Source organism: Triticum aestivum, chromosome 6A (genome assembly GCF_018294505.1).
Source record: "Triticum aestivum cultivar Chinese Spring chromosome 6A, IWGSC CS RefSeq v2.1, whole genome shotgun sequence".
In the NCBI taxonomy this organism is placed as follows: domain Eukaryota; kingdom Viridiplantae; phylum Streptophyta; class Magnoliopsida; order Poales; family Poaceae; genus Triticum; species Triticum aestivum.
Window position 1 is genome coordinate 208637157 of NC_057809.1, and position 19382 is coordinate 208656538.

Genomic DNA, 19382 nt, shown 5'->3' on the forward strand with positions numbered 1-19382 from the left:
ATGACGCTGTTGGCAGACGCAACGCAGGAAAAGAGAGGAAGGTTCAGAGTGTGTGAGATGAGGCAGGCTGGTGGATTTTCTTTGCGTGGCTGCGTTTTTTATCGCTTGCGGGCATCATGGGAGAGTGGTTTTGTAACCTTTGTCGTTGTCACACGCTTGGTACTCGGTAGTGGCTGTCACTGAAGCTGCCATTATATTTTCTTTTCCTCGATCAAGCTATTCCTTTCATGTTCATGTGTCCTCACTGTAAAATTTATGTACTTCCTCGCTTTTCAGGTGATCATTGACTCCACTGCTTCCTGGTACGGTCCTTGTCATGACATAGCCCTAGTCTTTGCCGAGTGAGTTTGCCAAGAAGTTCCCTGGCGCCATCTTCCTAAAGGTGGACGTTGACAAGCTGAAGGTAAGCATAGCTCCGCGATCCTCCAAAATATGTTTACTCAGTGAGAGTGATGTAATGCTTGCCCTCCATTTCATTTGTTCAATAGGATGTCACTGAAGCATACAACGTCGAGGCAATGCCAACTTCCTTGTTTAGCAAAGGGCGATGAGAAGGTGGACAGTGTTGTCGGTGGTAGGAAGGATGACATCCATACCAATATAGTGGCCCTCATGGGTTGTGCATCCGCCTAAGAGGGGAAGAGTGATGCCCAATTATATCAATAAGAGCCACACCTGGTGTAAGTAGTTATCGCTGTGATATGCTTTGGTTTAGTCATCACTGAACTTTGTGTTATTCAGTTTAGAGTTCAGAACTCCAGGTGTGCATCGCTTGTTCTGAGATACACTTTGAGAGTGTGTGAAATTCAGGTCCACCCTCATCATTCAGACCTGACGGCGCTCTGTATAAGCTCCAACAACGCCGGTCTCAACAAACACACCGATGCTAATTCAGACCTGACGGCGCTCTGTAATCTAAGTTGACGCAAAAAGTTTGTCTTGTAATTCATGGAAGTTTGATGCTTATGCTTGTGAGACTGAATCTGTTTCCATTTCATGAAAGCCAAAAAGAAAATTGTGGATGTGTTGTGCTTGTGTGTGTGCGCGTGCACGTATTACACTAAAATTTTAAAAATTATTTTTGTCATGTTTGTTTTCCATATTGGATTTAGAGTGTCAGTTTTTGTGTTCATGTAATAAAAAATTAGGAAGTTCAATTTTAAGGAAGCAACAAATTCAACCAATATGGAAACACTAAAAAATACATTGAATAGAAACTTTTTTAGTGGGGTTCAAATTGGAAAGACATGAAAAAAAAATTGTTCTCTGCTCTTTACAGTAAAAAAATGTATCACGTATTGGTTGGTTTTCCTCAACTACTTGCTCTCTGACACATATTATGTTGCCGCTTTCCTTCTCCTTCATGTGTGCCCTCTAAATATTTGTCCTATTGCTTATGATAATTGACCCAAATTTACCTATTGTTCTTTCACATGTTGGATTCAAGGAAAAATGTGTGTAAAAATGTTTGATTTTGAAAGTTCAGGTGTAACGAACTTCGAAGTTCAAACAAAAAAAATCATGGAATTCAAAGAATAAAAAACTGTGGAGTTTCATAAAAAAAATTAATAGCACGCGAAGTTCATGTTTCAGAAATTCCGAAGTTCATGTGTACCACGTTCAGAAGAAAAATCATCAAATGAAAAAAGGGACCGCCTAGACCATTTCACCGAAAAGCAAAAAGTGCATAAAATGCCGCGACAAAATTCAATAAGAAGTTCAAATTTAAAAATCGAAGCAGGTCAATGTTAAAAAAATAAATTTTTAATATCTAAAAGACAAATTTGGAAGTTCAAAAAATTTGAGCAACAAGTTAAAAAAATATTTATAACGCATTTTCCCCATTTGTAAAAAAATCAGAGAAAGTCAAATTAAAAAGAGGAGCATTTCAAAATATTGTATAAAAACTGATTTTCCCCATTCTATAAAAACTACAAGTTCAAATTAAAATAACTGCGCGGTATCATTGTTTATATAAAAAACATTTTCCCCGTTACTACCCAATAAAACTAAGAAGTTAAAATTTAAAAATGGTGAAGTTCGATGTCTATAAAAAATTCAAATTTTTCATCTTGTTAAAAAATAAAACCAAGAAGTTCAAAATTTAATAACAAAGAAGTTCAGAAAACTCGATTTTTCTCGTTACTAAAGAATAAAACTAAGAAGTTCAAATTACAATAACATAGAAGTTCAAAGGTTATAAAACCTCAGATTCTCGTTCTAAAGAATGACTAACAAGTTCAAATTAAAATAAGGGAACAACAAAAAAAGTTATAAAAATGATTTTCCCCATTTTTAAAAAAATTAGGAAGTTCAATTTTAAAAAATAGAGTAATTCAATGTACATTAAAAACATATTTTTTCTTGTTACTAAAGAATAAAACCAATAAGTTCAATTTAAAAATGGGGAGAAGTTTGGTGTTTAATTAAGAAATATAGAAGATGGAGAAAAATGAAATCAGGAAGTCCATATTAAAAAGATGGAGAAGTTCGATGATTATAGAAAACTCATATTTTCCTCATTATTAAAGAATGGAAACAAGAAGTTCAAAAATAAAAAATAAAAAGTTCAACTTTTAAAAAATATGACGCTTCAAAATTTCATAAAAAGGATTAAGAAATAAAACCAGGAAGGCCATATTAAAAAGATGGAGAAGTTCGATTATTATAGAAAACTCAGATTTTATGTTCAAATATTAAAAATAGAGCACTTCAAAATTCATAAAAAAGATTAATAAAAATCAGATTACAAATTCATTAAAAAACTCAAATATTTTCATGTAACCGGGAGAGGTTCAAGTTGATAACTGTCAGAAGTTCATGTACTACACGGTGTGCATTTTGTATTAAAAAAAGAATAAAAAGCAAAGGCTAAAAGTTTTGTTGTTACAAGTTCAAGTACTTCGTCGGAGAAAGTTACAAAAAATTATTGTAAGAGAAATTTGTACAAAAGAAATATCATTTGTGTAACACTGACGATGGATGAGAAAATGACAAACGAAAATACGTCACAGAAGTTCAACTGAAAACAACAGGAAGTTCAACTACTATAGTGGATGAATTTTAGATGAAAAACTTTTAAAATCGTCGCAAGAAAGAAAAAACGATCAACGCGGAAAAGTTGCGTGCTTACAGCAGCTTTCCATCGGTATATCACCTGCTCAATTCCGGTGAATGGATGGAGAGTTACGAGTAGTGGATGGAGACCTGCGAGCAGAAAAATCACGTGAAAAACAGAGTGAAGTTCAGGTAGACATGCTGAGAAGTTCAGGTTCTTCACGCGGTGCATTTTCGAAGAATCTGTTTCGCGATAGAGGCAGAACGCATGATCCCGCCGTTTTCGAAATTGCTTGAAAATGGCTAGGAATCAGAGAAAACCATCAACATGAAAAAGTTTCACATTTTCCGTAGCTTTTCAGCAATATATTATTTGCCCCATTCCGATAAAGTTTATAGAAATTACGGCAAAAATACGTTTTTTGCCATTTTCAAAACTGACTTAAAACCATAAAGAATTGGGAGAAACAATACCTACCAAAAAGTTTCACATTTGTTCAAGCTTTCCAAAGCCATATCATTTGCTACATTCGGATAGACGGTTAAAAAATTAGCTCGAAAATACGAACTCGGTAGGACTTGGACCATTTTCTAAATTACTCTTAAACCATTCAATATTAGAAAAAACTTTCAAGATGAAGAAGTAGCGCATTTTCATAAGCTTTCCAATGCCGTATCATATGCCTCTATTAGATTAACCGTTTAGAAATGACATCGAAAAAACGAACTCAGCTGTTCGGTTTACGAAATTTTACATTTTTTCAAATTACTCTTTAACCATAGGGAATAAGAGAAAACTTTCAATATGTGGAAGGAGCGGTTTTGCAACAGATTTCCAATGCCATATTATATGCCTCATTCCGATAAACGGTTTAGAAATGCGATCGAAAATACGATTCACGTTTTTTGTGCGAAGAAAAAACAGTTTTCAAAATTGCTCTTAAACCGCTTATATTTTTCCAAAAATTTAAGTTGGGTCGTGATATTGGGGTCCATAGCTTTCCAACGGTATATCGCAAGCCCCATTTGGGCAATGTTGGCGGAAGTTCAACCTAGTTCACAGGGAAGTTCAACGTACAACTAGCGGGGCAGGTCAGGTTGTGATCAGAATATTATTCTGATCCCATGATCAGAATAGTGTTTATGTGTGTGTGTGTGTGTATATCAAATTATCAAAGTAACGAATGCAAATTATATGAGCATGATGAAAACTAACTTCACAATAATTCCCATGTGTCCTCGGGAGCATTTTGCTTTATATAAGAGTTCGTCAGGCTTATCCTTTGATACAAAAAGGATTGGGCCAGCTTGTTGCACCTTACTTACACTTGTTACTTGTTACCCATTACGAATTATCTTATCACACAACTATCTGTTACCGATAATTCCAGTGCTTGCAGAGAATACCTTGCTGAAAACCGCTTGTCATTTCCTTCTGCTCCTCGTTGGGTTCGACACTCTTACTTATCGAAAGGACTACAATAGATCCCCTATACTTGTGGGCCATCAAGACTCTTTTCTGGTGCCATTGCTGGGAGTGAAGCGCCTTTGGTAAGTGGAATCTGGTAAGGAAACATTTATATTACGTGCTGAAATTTACTGTCACTTGTTACAGTGGAGAGTCATCCTTTGAGGGGCTTGTTCGGGATATCTTCACGCTGACCAGTAGAGCAAGAAGTTTCTCCTCAACCTACTGAACCTACTAAAAATATTTATTATGAAATTCCTTCGGGTATGATAGAGAAACTGATAGCTAATCCTTTTGCAGGAGATGGAACATTACATCCTGATATGCATCTAATCTATGTGGACGAAGTTTGTGGATTATTTAAGCATGCAGGTTTGCCCGAGGATGAAGTCAAGAAGAAGGTCTTCCCTTTATATTTGAAGGAGAAGGCATTGACATGGTATAGGCTATACGATGATATCGAGACTTGGAATTACAACCGATTGAAATTGGAATTTCATCATAAGTTTTAACCTATGCATCTGGTTCATCATGATCGGAATTATATATATATAATTTTTGGCCTTGTGATGGAGAAAGTATCGCTCAAGCTTGGGGGTGTCTTAAGTCAATGTTATATTCATGCCCTAATCATGAGCTCTCAAGAGAAATTATTATTTAGAATTTTTATGCTCGACTTTCTCATAATGATCAATCCATGCTCGATACTTCTTGTACTTATTCTTTTATGAAGAAGACTATTGAATTCAAATGGGATTTATTGGAAAGAATTAAACACAACTCTGAAGATTGGGAGCTTGATGAAGGTAAGGAGTCAGGTATAAACCTTAAGTCAGGTTGTGTTAAAATCTTTTATGGATACCGATGTTTTTCATGAATTTAGCACTAAATATGGACTTGACTCTGAGATAGTAGCTTCTTTCTGTGAATCATTTGCTACTCATGTTGATCTCCCTAAGGAGAAGTGGTTTAAATATCATCCTCCCATTAAAGTGAAAGTAGTAGACCCTATTAAAGCTGAAGAAGAAACTATTACTTATAGTGTTGATCCAGCTGTTCCTACTGCTTATATTGAGAAGCCACCTTTTCCTGTTAGGATAAAAGAACATGATAAAGCTTCAGCTGTGGTTCATAAGAGTTACACTAGAACACCTACACCCCCTAAACGAATTAAAGTTGAACCTAGTATTTCTATTGTTAAAGATCTCTTGGTCGATAATATGATGGGCATGTTATTTATTTCTGTGATGAAGCTGCTAGAACTGCCAAACCCGATGATAAAGATAAACATAGACCTATTGTTGGCATGCCTATTGTTTCTGTTAAGATAGGAGATCATTTTTAACATGGCTTATGTGATTTGGGTGCTAGTGTGAGTGCAATTCCCTTTACTTTATATCAAGAAATTATGAATGATATTGCACCAACTGAGATAGAAGATATTGATGTTACTATTAAGCTTGCCAATAGACATACTATATCACTAATTGGGATTGTTAGAGATGTTGAAGTCTTGTGTGGGGAAATAAAATAACCTATTGCTTTTCTTGTTCTTGGTTCCCCACAAGATGATTTTTGTCCCATTATATTTCGTAGACCTTTCTTGAACACTGTCAATGCTAAAATAGATTGTGAAAAAAAAACTATTAGTGTAAGTTTTGGGGATGTGTCCCATGAGTTTAATTTCTCCAAATTACGTAGACAACCCCATGATAAAGAATTGCCTAGTAAAGATAAAATTATTGGTCTTGCTTCTATTGTTGTGCTTCCTACTGATCCTTTAGAACAATATCTGCTAGACCATGAAAATGATATGTTTATGAACGAAAGAAAGGAATTGGACGAGATTTTATTTAAACAAATGCCTGTTTTGAAACACAATCTTCCTGTTGAGACTCTTGGAGATCCTCTACCACCCACGAGTGATCTTGTGTTTGATCTTAAACAATTGCCTGATACTTTGGAATATGCTTATCTTGATGAAAAGAAAATATATCCTAGTATTATTAGTGCTAACCTTTCAAAGCATGAAGAAAAGAAATTATTGAAAACTCCAAAGAAGCACCATGCCGCTATTGGATATACACTTGATGATCTTAAGGGCATTAGTCCCACTCTATGTCGACATAAAATTAATATTTACTAATGCTAAACCAGTTGTTGATCATCAACGACGGTTAAATCCTAAGATGGAGGAAGTGGTAAGAAATGAAATATTAAAGCTTTTGGAAGCAGGTATAATTTATCCTATTGCTGATAGTAGATGGGTAAGTCCTATTCATTGTGTCCCTAAGAAGGGAGGTATTACTGTTGTTCCCAATGGTAAGAATGAATTGATCCCACGAAGAATTGTTACAGGTTATAGAATGGTAATTGATTTTAGAAAAGTAAACCAAGCTACTAGGAAAGATCATTACCCTCTACCTTTTATTGATCAAATGCTAGAAAGACTATCAAAACATGCACACTTTTGCTTTCTAGATGGTTATTCTAGTTTTTCTCAAATACCTGTTTCACAAGAGGATCAAGAAAAAAACTACTTTTACTTGTCCTTTCGGTACTTTTGCTTATAGACGTATGCCTTTTGGTTTATGCAATGCGCCCGCTACCTTTCAAAGATGTATGACTGCTATATTCTCTGACTTTTTTGAAAAGATTGTTGAGGTTTTCATGGATGATTTCTCCGTTTACGAAACTTCTTTTGATGATTGCTCAAGCAACCTTGATCGAGTTTTGCAGAGATGTGAAGAAACTAATCTTGTCTTGAACTTGAAGAAGTGCCACTTTATGGTTAATGAAGGTATTGTCTTTGGGCATAAAATCTCCGGAAGTGGTATTGAAGGGGATAAAGCTAAAGTGGATGCTATTGATAAAATGTCGTGTCCTAAAGATATCAAAGGTATAAGAAGTTTCCTTGGTCATGCTGGTTTTGAAGGAAATATGCCCTAGAGGCAATAACAAAGTTTTTATTTTATATTTCCTTATTCATGATAAAGGTTTGTTATTCATGCTAGCATTGTATTGACCGGAAACTTAAATACATGTGTGAATACATAAACAAATACTGTGTCCCATGTATTCCTCTACTAGACTAGCTCGTTGATCAAAGATGGTTGAAGTTTCCTAACCATGGACATGTGTTGTCATTTGATAACGGGATCAAATCATTAGGAGAATGATGTGATGGATAAGACCCATCTGTTAGCTTAGCAAAATGATCATTCAGTTTTATTGCTATTGCTTTCTTCATGTCAAATACATATTCCTTCAACTATGAGATTATGCAACTCCCAGATACCGGAGGAATACCTTGTGTGGTATCAAATGTCACAACATAACTGAGTGATCATAAAGATGCTCTACAGGTATCTCCTAAGGTGTTTGTTGAGTTGGCATAGATCAAGATTAGGATTTGTCACTCCGAGTATCGGAGAGGTATCTTTGGGACCTCTCGGTAATACACATCATAAGCTTGCAAGCAAATGACTAAGGAGTTAGTCACTAGGTGATGTATTACGGAACGAGTAAAGAGACTTGCCGGTAATCATATTGAACTAAGTATGAAGATACCGACGACTGAATCTCGGGCAAGTAACATACCGATGGATGAAGGGAATTACGTATGTTGTCATAATGGTTCGACCGATAAAGATCTTCGTAGAATATGTAGGAGCCAATATGGGCACCCAGGTTCCGCTATTGGTTATTGACTGGAGAGGTGTCTCGGTCATGTCTATGTAGTTCTCGAACCCATAGGGTCCGCACGCTTAACGTTCGTTGACGATATAGTATTATATGAGTTATGTGATTTGGTGACCGAATGTTGTTTGGAGTCCCGGATGATTTCACGGACATGAAAAGGAGTCTCGAAATGGTCGAGAGGTAAAGATTGATATATAGGACAATGGTATTCGGACACCGGAAGTGTTTCGGGGTGTACCAGGTACTTATCGGGTCACGAAAAGGGGTTCCGGGCACCCCTGAGAAAATATATGGGACAAGAGGGGAAACGGACCAGCCACAAGGGGCTGGTGTGCCCCCCATATGGGCCGGCCTAAGGAGGAGAAGGAAAGGGGAGAAGGGAAAGGGAAGTGTGGATTAGGATTCCCACTTCCTTCCCTCTCCCCCTCTTTCCTTCCCCCTTGAAGAAACATGGCAGGGGGCGCAGGGCAAGGCAGGGCCCCTAGGGGGCCGGGGGCCGGGGGCCAGCCCTAGGGCGCACCCTGGTCTCTCATCTCCCCCTCCCACCTATATATATGTGGGAGGGGGGCGCCTAGCACACACCAGATCAATTGTTAGCCATGTGTGGTGTCCCCCTCCACCGTTTACACCCCCGGTTATATTTTCATAGTGCTTAGGAGAAGCCCTATGGAGATCACTTCACCATCGCCGTCACCATGCCGTCTCTAACACCCACAATGCGGCTATATCTCCCACATGTCGGGGCACGACTTAGAGGCATAGCCTCATGGTAGGCTTGTCGCAAGAGGGGTAATCTTCACACATCCCATGTACTAAATAAGAAAGGGATAAAGAGTTGGCTTACAAATCGCCACTTCACACAATACATAAATAATCCATACATCATCCAAATACACTCAAAGGTCCGACTACGGAACCAAAATAAAGGAAGACAACCCCAAATGCTAGATCCCCGATCGTCCCGACTGGGCTCCACTACTGATCATCCGGAAAAGAAACATAGTAATGGCCCGAATCCTCGTCGAACTCCCACTTGAGTTCGGTATCGTCATCTGCACTGGTATCCTTGGCACCTGCAACTGTTTGGAAGTATCCGTGAGTCACGAGGACTCAGCAATCTCACACCCGCGAGATCAAGACTATTTAAGCTTATGGGTAGGAAAGGGTAGTGAGGTGGAGCTGCAGCAAGCACTCAGCAATATGGTGGCTAACGTACGCAAAAGACAGCGAGAAGAGAAGCAATGCAACGGTCGAGAAGCTAGAAGTGATCAAGAAGTGATCCTGAAGCTACTTACGCTCAAGCATAACACAAGACCGTGTTCTCTTCCTGGACTCCGCCGAAAAGAGACCATCACGGCTACACACGCGGTTGATTCATTTTAATTAAGTTAAGTGTCAAGTTCTGTACAACCGGATATTAACAAATTCCCATCTGCCACATAGCCGCGGGCAAGGCTCTCAAAAGTTTATACCCTGCAGGGGTATCCCAACTTAGCCCATCACAAGCTCTCACGGTCAACGAAGGATATTCCTCCTCCCGGAAAGACCCGGCCAGTTTCGGAATCCCGGTTACAAGACATTTCGACAATGGTAAAACAAGACCAGCAAGACCACCCGACTGTGCCGACAAATCCAGATAGGAGCTGCACATATCTTGTTCTCAGGGCACACCGGATAAGCTAAGCGTACAGGTACCAACATAAGCCGCGTTGCCAAGGGACGGTCCCGCACGGTGCTCTAGTTTGGACCAACACTCAGAGGAGCACTGGCCCGGGGGTTTAAAATAAAGATGACCCTGGGGCTGGCGAAAACCCAAGGGAAAAGGCTTAGGTGGTAAATGTTAAAACCAAGGTTGGGCCTTGCTGGAGGAGTTTTATTCAAAGCAAACTGTCAAGGGGTTCCCATAACACCCAACTGCGTAAGGAACGCAAAATCAAGGAGCATAACACCGGTATGACGGAAACTAAGGCGGCAAGAGTGGAACAAAACACCAGGCATAAGGCCGAGCCTTCCACCCTTTACCAAGTATATAGATGCATTAAAGTAGATAAGATATAATAATAATATCACAACATATCCATGTTCCAACATGGAAGAAACTTCAACTTCACCTACAACTAGCAACGCTATAAGAGGGGCTGAGCAAAAGCGGTAACATAGCCAAACAACGGTTTGCTAGGAAGGTGGGTTAGAGGCTTGACATGGCAATATGGGAGGCATGATAAGCAAGTGGTAGGTAGCGCGACATAACGATAGAGCGAACAACTAGCAAGCAAAGATAGAAGTGATTTCGAGGGTATGGTCATCTTGCCTGCAAAGTTCTCAGAGTTGTCGAAAGCTTGATCCTCATTAGCATACTCAACAGGTTCCTCGTTCATGTACTCGTCTCCTAGCTCTACCCAAAGAAAGAACACAAGCAAAGGACCAACAATCAATCATGGTGCAATGCACAAGCAACATGATGCAATACATGGCATGACATGCAAGACATGATATGCAATGCATATGCGTGCTCCGGAAGGGAAAGAATGATCAAGGCATCAACTTGGCAAACCAAGTGTGCCGCTGGAAAGATGAGATGATTTCGGTTGAAATCGATATAAATATCACCGGAAACGGATGCACGGTTTGCAAATGGCAAGCAAAACAAGAATGGTGTTATTCTGCAATTAACAGCACGATGCCATCTAGAATGCAACAAGAAACTAAGCTACCGCACTCCAACATAACAACAAAGTATATGGCAGTGATGTAAAAGTGATACTTGACAAAACATGAACACTGAGCTACGGCTAAAACACACAAGAGCAGGTTCAAACAAGCATGTCAAAAGTGCAAAAGATATCAGCATTCACAGACTTAGTGAAAATACTAGCATGTCAAAAACAACATCAGGAAGCACTGTTTAGAGCTAGCAAACAACCTGCTACAGGAACATATCATAGCAAATAAAGGCATGGCGTGATTCTACTGAAAGCACAGAACAAAAGTCACGTACTGAACATGAGTCAAAAGAGCACAGAAGATATGATGGCACCCATGTCAACATAGCAAGTTTTATTAATAGTTTCAGACTTAGCAGAAAAATAGAGCATGTCATAAACAAATTCACAATATCAACTTTGCGAGCTCATGCCTCGCACCACAAAGCATTGCATGACAATATAATCATATCAATAGCAAGATGACATGTTCATGAAGCTAACCATGGCAAGATAAGGTTCATAGCATGCATGGATCACTAGCAACAACCATGTCAATATTGATTAACATGTTAACATTCTGCCAGGAACATTTTATAGCAAAAGTAGAGCAAGCAAATTACATTCTATACAACTCCATAATTTCAAACAGGGGCATAGATGTATAGAGCATAACCACATGTTCAAAACATCCTTACTGAAGTATCCCAAAATAATCATGGATCTCACTGTAGCATCAAGTTTACATGGCATCAAAATCCTAAGTCCCTGAAAACAGCAACATCATGAAGCCTAGTTTGCATGCTTATGCTAGTCACCAAATAGATCACAAAAATACAAGACAAGCACCTCCGTAAAGATGGCACGATGTAGGTCAAAACACATGTAGACCTCAAGCTCATACGATGCACACATCAAATGCAACAAAAATGACAAAACCTCATAAACTGATAAGTACCAGCAGTTAACATTTTATAGCACTCGTGCATCAATGAAAATGGCATCATAATAGACAGTATCATGCATGGAAATGCCACTGGCATAAAGAGCTCAACGATACGAACAATTCGACATATCTATGCATCATTTGGAGCTACGGTCATTGAGATACGATGTGATGAAGGGAGCATAAAAATGATGCAGAAAAGGGACTTAGAAGAAATAGACCTCTCCGAGATCTAGGGTTGACTCAGGCATGCAGATCGAGGCAGCGACGGATCTGGCCAGATCCTCGCTGGAGAAGTGGTCGGAGTTCGCGGAGCTCTCCGGAGAAGGCGTGGACGATGGCGGACGGCGCGGAGGACGTCGGATGGTGGCGGGAGGCACGGAGGGCGGCGGTCGACGGCGGGAGGCGCGAAGCTTGGCGGACGGCGGCGGGAGGTGTGAAGGAGCTCGGCGGCCGGCGGCGGGGCGACGCTGGCCGAAGAGGCAAGGTGGCGCGGTGGCAGGGAGAGGCCGGGCGACGACATAGGCGCGCGGGAGGCGCGGCGCGATGGGCCGGGCGGGCCCTCCTCGGGCTCGCCGGGCCGCGGCGGCGGGGCGGCGGCGCTTGCCACATGGCGGCTCGCCGTTCACTGGGACGGAGGCAGACGCGTCCGGCGGAGCGGACACGTCCGGCAGCGTGAAGGAGGATCGAGCTAGGGTTTGGACTGCGCGAAAATTCGGAGGGGATCACAAATTTATAGGTAGAGGGAGTTTGGAGTGTCCAAATGAGGTGTAGTTTTCGCCCACACGATCGTGATCTGACGACGGAGGACATGGAGATGGTTTAGATGGGTTATTGGGCCGTTTTGTAGGGGTGTTGGGCTGCAACACACAAGAGGCCTTTGCGGTTACCTGGTTAACCGTTGGAGTATCAAACGGCCTGCGAATCGAATGAAATTTGACAGGCGGTCTACCGGTGGTGTACCAAGGCCACCTGACAAATCTCGCCCCATTCCGAGGACATTTAACACCCGCTCACGAAATGAGACAAGAGGGTGCGCCGGTGCATGTGGGGGTGTCGGATTGCAAAACGGACAACGTGGAAAATGCTCGGATGCATGAGACGAACACGAATGCAAATGCGATGTACATGATGACATGATATGAAATGCATGACTTGAACAAAAAGAAAAACAAGGACAAAAACCCAACCACGAAGGGAATCACATAACTTAAAGCCGAAAATGGCAAGAGTCAGAGTTACAAATATGGCAAGTTACATCCAGGGTGTTACACCGTCATGCTGACGGAACTCATCTACTACCTCGACGTCTTGCGGAGGGATGTCACCGAGCTGAACGTGTGCCGAACGCGGAGGTGTCGTACATTCGGTACTAGATCGGTTGGATCACGAAGAAAGTTCGACTACATCAACCGCATTGTGAAACGCTTTCGCTTATGGTCTACAAGGGTACATAGACACACTCTCCCCTTGTTGCTATGCATCTCGATGGATAGATCATTGCATGTGTGTAGATTTTTTTGTTTTCCATGCATCGTTTCCCAACAGTGGCATCATGAGCCAGGTCTATGCATAGATGATATGAACGAGTAGAACACAAAGAGTTGTGGGCGGTGATAGTCATACTGCTTACCACCAACTGTCGGTGTCAAAACCGGCCGATCTCTGGTAGGGGGTCCCAAACTGTGCGTCTGAGGATCGAAGGTAATAGGAGACAAAGGGGACACGATGTTTACCCAGGTTTGGGCCCTCTTAATGGAGGTAAAACCCTACTTCCTGCTTGATTGACTTTGATGAATATTGGGGTTACAAGAGTTGATCTACCTCGAGATCGTAATGGCTAAACCCTAGATGTCTAGCCTATATGAATTCGGATAGCCTCTACGGACTAACCCCTCCGGTTTATATATACACCGGAAGGACCTAGGGTTATATAGAGTCGGTTTACGGAGGAAGGAAACTATACATCCGGACGACAATCTTGCCATCCCCACAAAGGAGAGTCCTATCCAGACACGGGGGAAGGCCTTCTACCTCGTATCTTCACAGCCCATCAGTCCGGCCAATATCACACAACCCGGACACTTGAGGACCCCTTAATCCAGGACTCCCTCAGTAGCTCCTGAACTAGTCTTCAATGACGATATGTTCGACACGTAGATTGTCTTCGGCATTGCAAGGCAGGTTCCTCCTCCGAATACTTCAAAGCAATCTTCTGAATAAAAGAACTATATATGGCTCTGCATGACGGTTACAACCCTCAGCCATGAAGGCAAAATATTTAATCAAAATTATGTCTGTCAACTGACAACTTTTTTGGCGAAATGCTACATCTGGCCTCTTTATCGTTTCGAACCATTTTTTGGCCTCCCGCTTCGCGTTTCGAGGCGCGGCCTCCATTGAGATGTCTTGTCAAAGCAGAGATCGTGCCCACTTATTGTGGGATCCTCATCAATATGGGTTTGGGTAATCCAACCGTGCCATTCGCACAACCCCTTGGGAACATGCAAGTTTTAAGGCTTAGGGGGGGGGGGCGCTTGATATTCACTGCCTATATAAGTGGATAAAGATCCCTCTTTTCACCCCACGCCTTCTACCTTCTCCTGTTTCCCATCCTCAAGCTTCAGCGCCCAAGCTTCAACCTTTCCCACCACCACCAACCTCTCCAGCCATGTCCGGATCCGGCTCACAGGGCAAGTGGGTGGCTTCCTCCGTCACGAAGAAGGACATCAAGGAGCTTCGGGAGGCGGGGTACCTGACTGCGGACGTTGCGCACAGGCTCCCTGCCAAGAAGCAAGTTATCCCCACTCCGGAGCCTAGCAAAATGGTTGTGTTCATCCCCCACTTTCTCCGCAGGCTAGGGTTTCCTCTCCACCCCTCTGTCCACGGCCTCATGTTCTACTATGGGCTAGATTTTCATGATCTAGCCCTAAATTCTTTCCTCCACATCTCGGCGTTTATCATCGTGTGCAAGGCGCTTCTCCGCACCCCCACACTTCAGCTTATGGCTAAAGGTCTTCAACGTGAAGTCGAAGGTGGTCGACGGGCAACACGCGGACTGCGGCGGTGCCATGGTAAGCAAGCTCCCCAACACCACTTGGCCCAAAGGGGCCTTCATGGAGACCGCCAAGGTATGGCAGTAGGAGTGGTTCTACATCACCGGACCCCTCGGGGCCACATGGGCGGCCACTCCTGAGTTTAGATCCGGATCCCCTATGTAGCTCGCATCATGGACCAACAAGGGTCTAGATTGGGGGTCGACCGCGAAAGTGATGATGCCGCAAAAGCACATCAAAAACATGATAAGCAAGAACACCAACCTCACCGACGTGATTTAGGTGATGCTCTTCCGCCGGATCCTCCCCTGCCAGCTAATACGTCTCCAATGTATCTATAATTTTTGATTGTTCCATGCTATTATATTATCTGTTTTGGATGTTTAATGGGCTTTAATATGCACTTTTATATTATTTTTGGGACTAGCCTATTAACCGGAGGCCTAGTGCTAGTTGCTGTTTTTTTGCCTATTTCAGTGTTTCACAGAAAAGGAATATCAAACAGAATCCAAACGTAATGAAAATTTCGCGAGGATCTTTTTTTTGGAACAAACGCAATCCAGGAGACTTGGAGTGGAGGTCAAGGAAGCAACGAGGCGGCCACGAGGTAGGGCGGCGCACCCCCACCCTTGTGGGCCCCTCATAGCTCCACTGACCTACTTCCTTTGCCTATATATACTCTTATACCCTGACAACATCCATGAGAGCCACGGAACCACTTCTACACCGCCACAACCTTCTGTACCCGTGAGATCCCATCTGGGGACCTTTTCCGGCGATCTGTCGGAGGGGGATTCGATCATGGAGGGATTCTACATCAACACCATAGCCTCTCCAATGATGTGTGAGTAGTTTACCACAGACCTTTGGGTCCATAGTTATTAGCTAGATGGCTTCTTCTCTCTCTTTGGATCTCAATACAAAGTTCTCCTCGATGTTCTTGGAGATCTATTCGATGTAATTCTTTTTGCGGTGTGTTTGCCGAGATCCGACGAATTGTGGGTTTATGATTAAGATTATCTATGAACAATATTTGATTCTTCTCTGAATTCTTATATGCATGATTTGATATCTTTGCAAGTCTCTTCGAATTATCAGTTTGGTTTGGCCTATTAGATTGATCTTTCTTGCAATGGGAGAAGTGCTTAGTTTTGGGTTCAATCTTGCGGTGTCCTTTCCCAGTGACAGTAGGGGCAGCAAGGCACATATTGTATTGTTGCCATCGAGGATAAAAAGATGGGGTTTATATCATATCGCTTGAGCTTATCCCTCTACATCATGTCATCTTGCCTAATGCGTTACTCTGTTCTTATGAACTTAATACTCTAGATGCATGCTGGATGGCGGTCGATGTGTGGAGTAATAGTAGTAGATGCAGAATCATTTCGGTCTACTTGACATGGACGTCATGCCTATGTTCATGATCATGCCTAGATAGCATCATAACTATGCGCTTTTTTATCAATTGCTCGACAGTAATTTTTTCACCCACTGTAATACATGCTATCTTGAGAGAAGCCACTAGTGAAACCTATGGCCCCCGGGTCTACTTTACATCATATTAGTTTCCCGTCAACTAGCCATTTCTGTCACCGTTTATTTTGCAATCTTTACTTTTCAATCTATACAACAAGAATACCAAAAATATTTATCTTATTATCTTTATCAGATCTCACTTTCGTAAGTGACCCTGAAGGGATTGATAACCCCTTTATCACGTTGGTTGCGAGGTTCTTGTTTGTTTGTGCAGGTACTAGGCGACTTGGTGTAGTCTCCTACTGGATTGATACCTTGGTTCTCAAAAACCGAGGGAAATACTTACGCTACTTTGCTGCATCACCCTTTCCTGTTCAAGGGAAAACCAACGCATGCTCAAGAGGTAGCAAGAAGGATTTTTGGCACCGTTTCCCGGGAGATCTACACTCAAGCCAAGACATACCCAGTACCCATCAAAAACTCTTATCCCTCGCATTATATTATTTGCCATTCGCCTCTTGTTTTCCTCTCCCCTACTTCACCTTTGCCGTTTTATTCGCCCTTCTTCCGTTCGATCTTGTGTTGCCATGTGCCTTCTTTTTGCTTGCATCTTCGCTTGCTAAGAGTTTATGGATCCTCATCCACTTGCTAATCTTTTTAAAAGATCCAATTATGATGAACCAATTGCTAGTGAGTTGAGTGCACTAGATTATCTTTATGAGTTTTTTCTTCAAATTCATGAATCTAGAAATTGTGATGAAGTGTTGAAAGAAGAAATTTATGAAGTGATTCACGATAGCTCCTTTAATTAAAAACATGATTGCAATGATATTATTATAAATTCTATTAATGTCAATTGTGTTAATGATATGCAAAACCCTAAGCTTGGGGATGCTAGTTTTGCTATGTCCACTACTTGTTGCAATGATCATGATTGGGTGATTCTTCTGATAATCTTGAAAATTTATTTAAGCCCCATGATAAATATGAGATTGATAATAGAGTTTGCAATATTATTGAAAGTGGGTTTGGAGAGGTCATGACTTTAGTTAATGTTAATCCCACTATTTTGGAAGAGTGTCAACTTTGCATGCATGTGGATCATGTTGAAAATATTTTATGTGATAGCTATTCTGTTGAATTTGCTTATGATCCCACATACAATTATTATGAGAGAGGAAAATATGATTGTACAAATTTTCATGTTACTAAATTACCTCTCGTTATGTTGAGATTGCTATTATTTCTTTACGCTTCCTTGCATATGCTAGCTTTTGCTTGCTATGATAATTTGTTTGCCTATAAGATGCCTATGCATACAAAGTATTCTAGACTTAGATGTGTTTGTCACGCGTTTCATGATGATCCCTTTGTTCTTCAATTCTTGTCTTTCATGTGAGCATCATTGAAATTTTCAATGCCTAGCTAGGGGCGTTAAACGATATCGCTTGTTGGGAGGCAACCCAAATTTATTTTGTTCCTTGATTTTTGTTCCTGTTTAGTAATAAATAAATCATATATACTCTGTTATGATTGTGTTTTTTATGTTTTAATTAGTGTTTGTGCCAAGTAAAGCCTTTAGGATCTTCTTGGTTGATTGTTGTTTGATCTTGCTAAAAAAAAATAGAAAGTATGCGCTCACGAGAATAATTTTTATTTTTTACCAGAGAGCGATAAAATACTAATTCCAACTGCAGTAGATCAATATACAAATTATTTAGGATTTCCTAATTTCTTAGGATTTTTGGACTTACAGAAGTATTCTAAACCTACATATTGCTACAGACTGTTATGTTTTTGACAGATTCTGTTTTTCGTGTGTTGTTTGCTTTTTTGATGAATCTATGGCTGGTATCGGGGGGTATGAACCATAGATTAGTTGGAATATAGTAGGTTCAACACCAATATAAATAAAGAATGAGTTGATTACAGTACCTTAAAGTGGTGGTTTGTTTTCTTATACTAACGGAGCTCATAAGATTTTCTGTTGAGTTTTGTGTTGTCAAATTTTCAAGTTTTTGGGTAAAGATTTGATGGATTTTGGAATAAGGAGTGGCAAGAGCCTAAGCTTGGGTATGCCCAAGGCACCCCAAGGTAAAATTCAAGGACAACCAAAGCCTAATCTTGGGGATGCCCGGAAGGCATCCCCTCTTTCGTCTTCGTCTATCGGTAACTTTACTTGAGGCTATATTTTTATTCACCACATGATATGTGTTTTGCTTGGAGCGTCTTGTATGCTTTGAGTCTTTGATCTTTAGTTTACCGCAATCATCCTTGCTGTACACACCCTTCTGGAGAGACACACATGAATCGGAATTTATTAGAATACTCTATGTGCTTCACTTATATCTTTTGAGCTAGATAATTTTGCTCTAGTGCTTCACTTATATCTTTTTAGAGCACAATGGTGGTTTTATTTTATAGAAATTATTGATCTCTCATGCTTCACTTATATTATTTTGAGAGTCTTTTAGAACAGCATGGTAATTTGCTTTGGTTATGAAATTAGTCCTAATATGATAGGCATCCAAGATGGGTATAATAAAAACTTTCATATAAAGTGCATTGAATACTATGAGAAGTTTGATACTTGATGATTGTTTTGAGATATGAAGATGGTAATATTAGAGTCATGATAGTTGAGTAGTTGTGAATTTGAGAGATACTTGTGTTAAAGTTTGTGATTCCCATATCATGCACGTATGGTGAACCGTTATGTGATGAAGTTGGAGCATGAGATATTTATTGATTGTCTTCCTTATGAGTGGCGGTCGGGGACGAGCGATGGTCTTTTCCTACCAATCTATCCCCCTAGGAGCATGCGCGTAGTACTTTGTTTCGATAACTAATAGATTTTTGCAATAAGTACGTGAGTTCGTTATGACTAATGTTGAGTCCATGGATTATACGCACTCTCACCCTTCCACCATAGCTAGCCTCTCTAGTACCGCACAACTTTCGCCGGCACCATAAAC

At 40.9% G+C, this 19382-nt stretch overlaps 1 pseudogene; it reads left to right on the plus strand.

Moving 5' to 3' along the window:
* LOC123129571 (thioredoxin H-type-like) lies at positions 1 to 970 on the plus strand (annotated as a pseudogene).
* Positions 971 to 19382: the final 18412 nt, after the last annotated feature.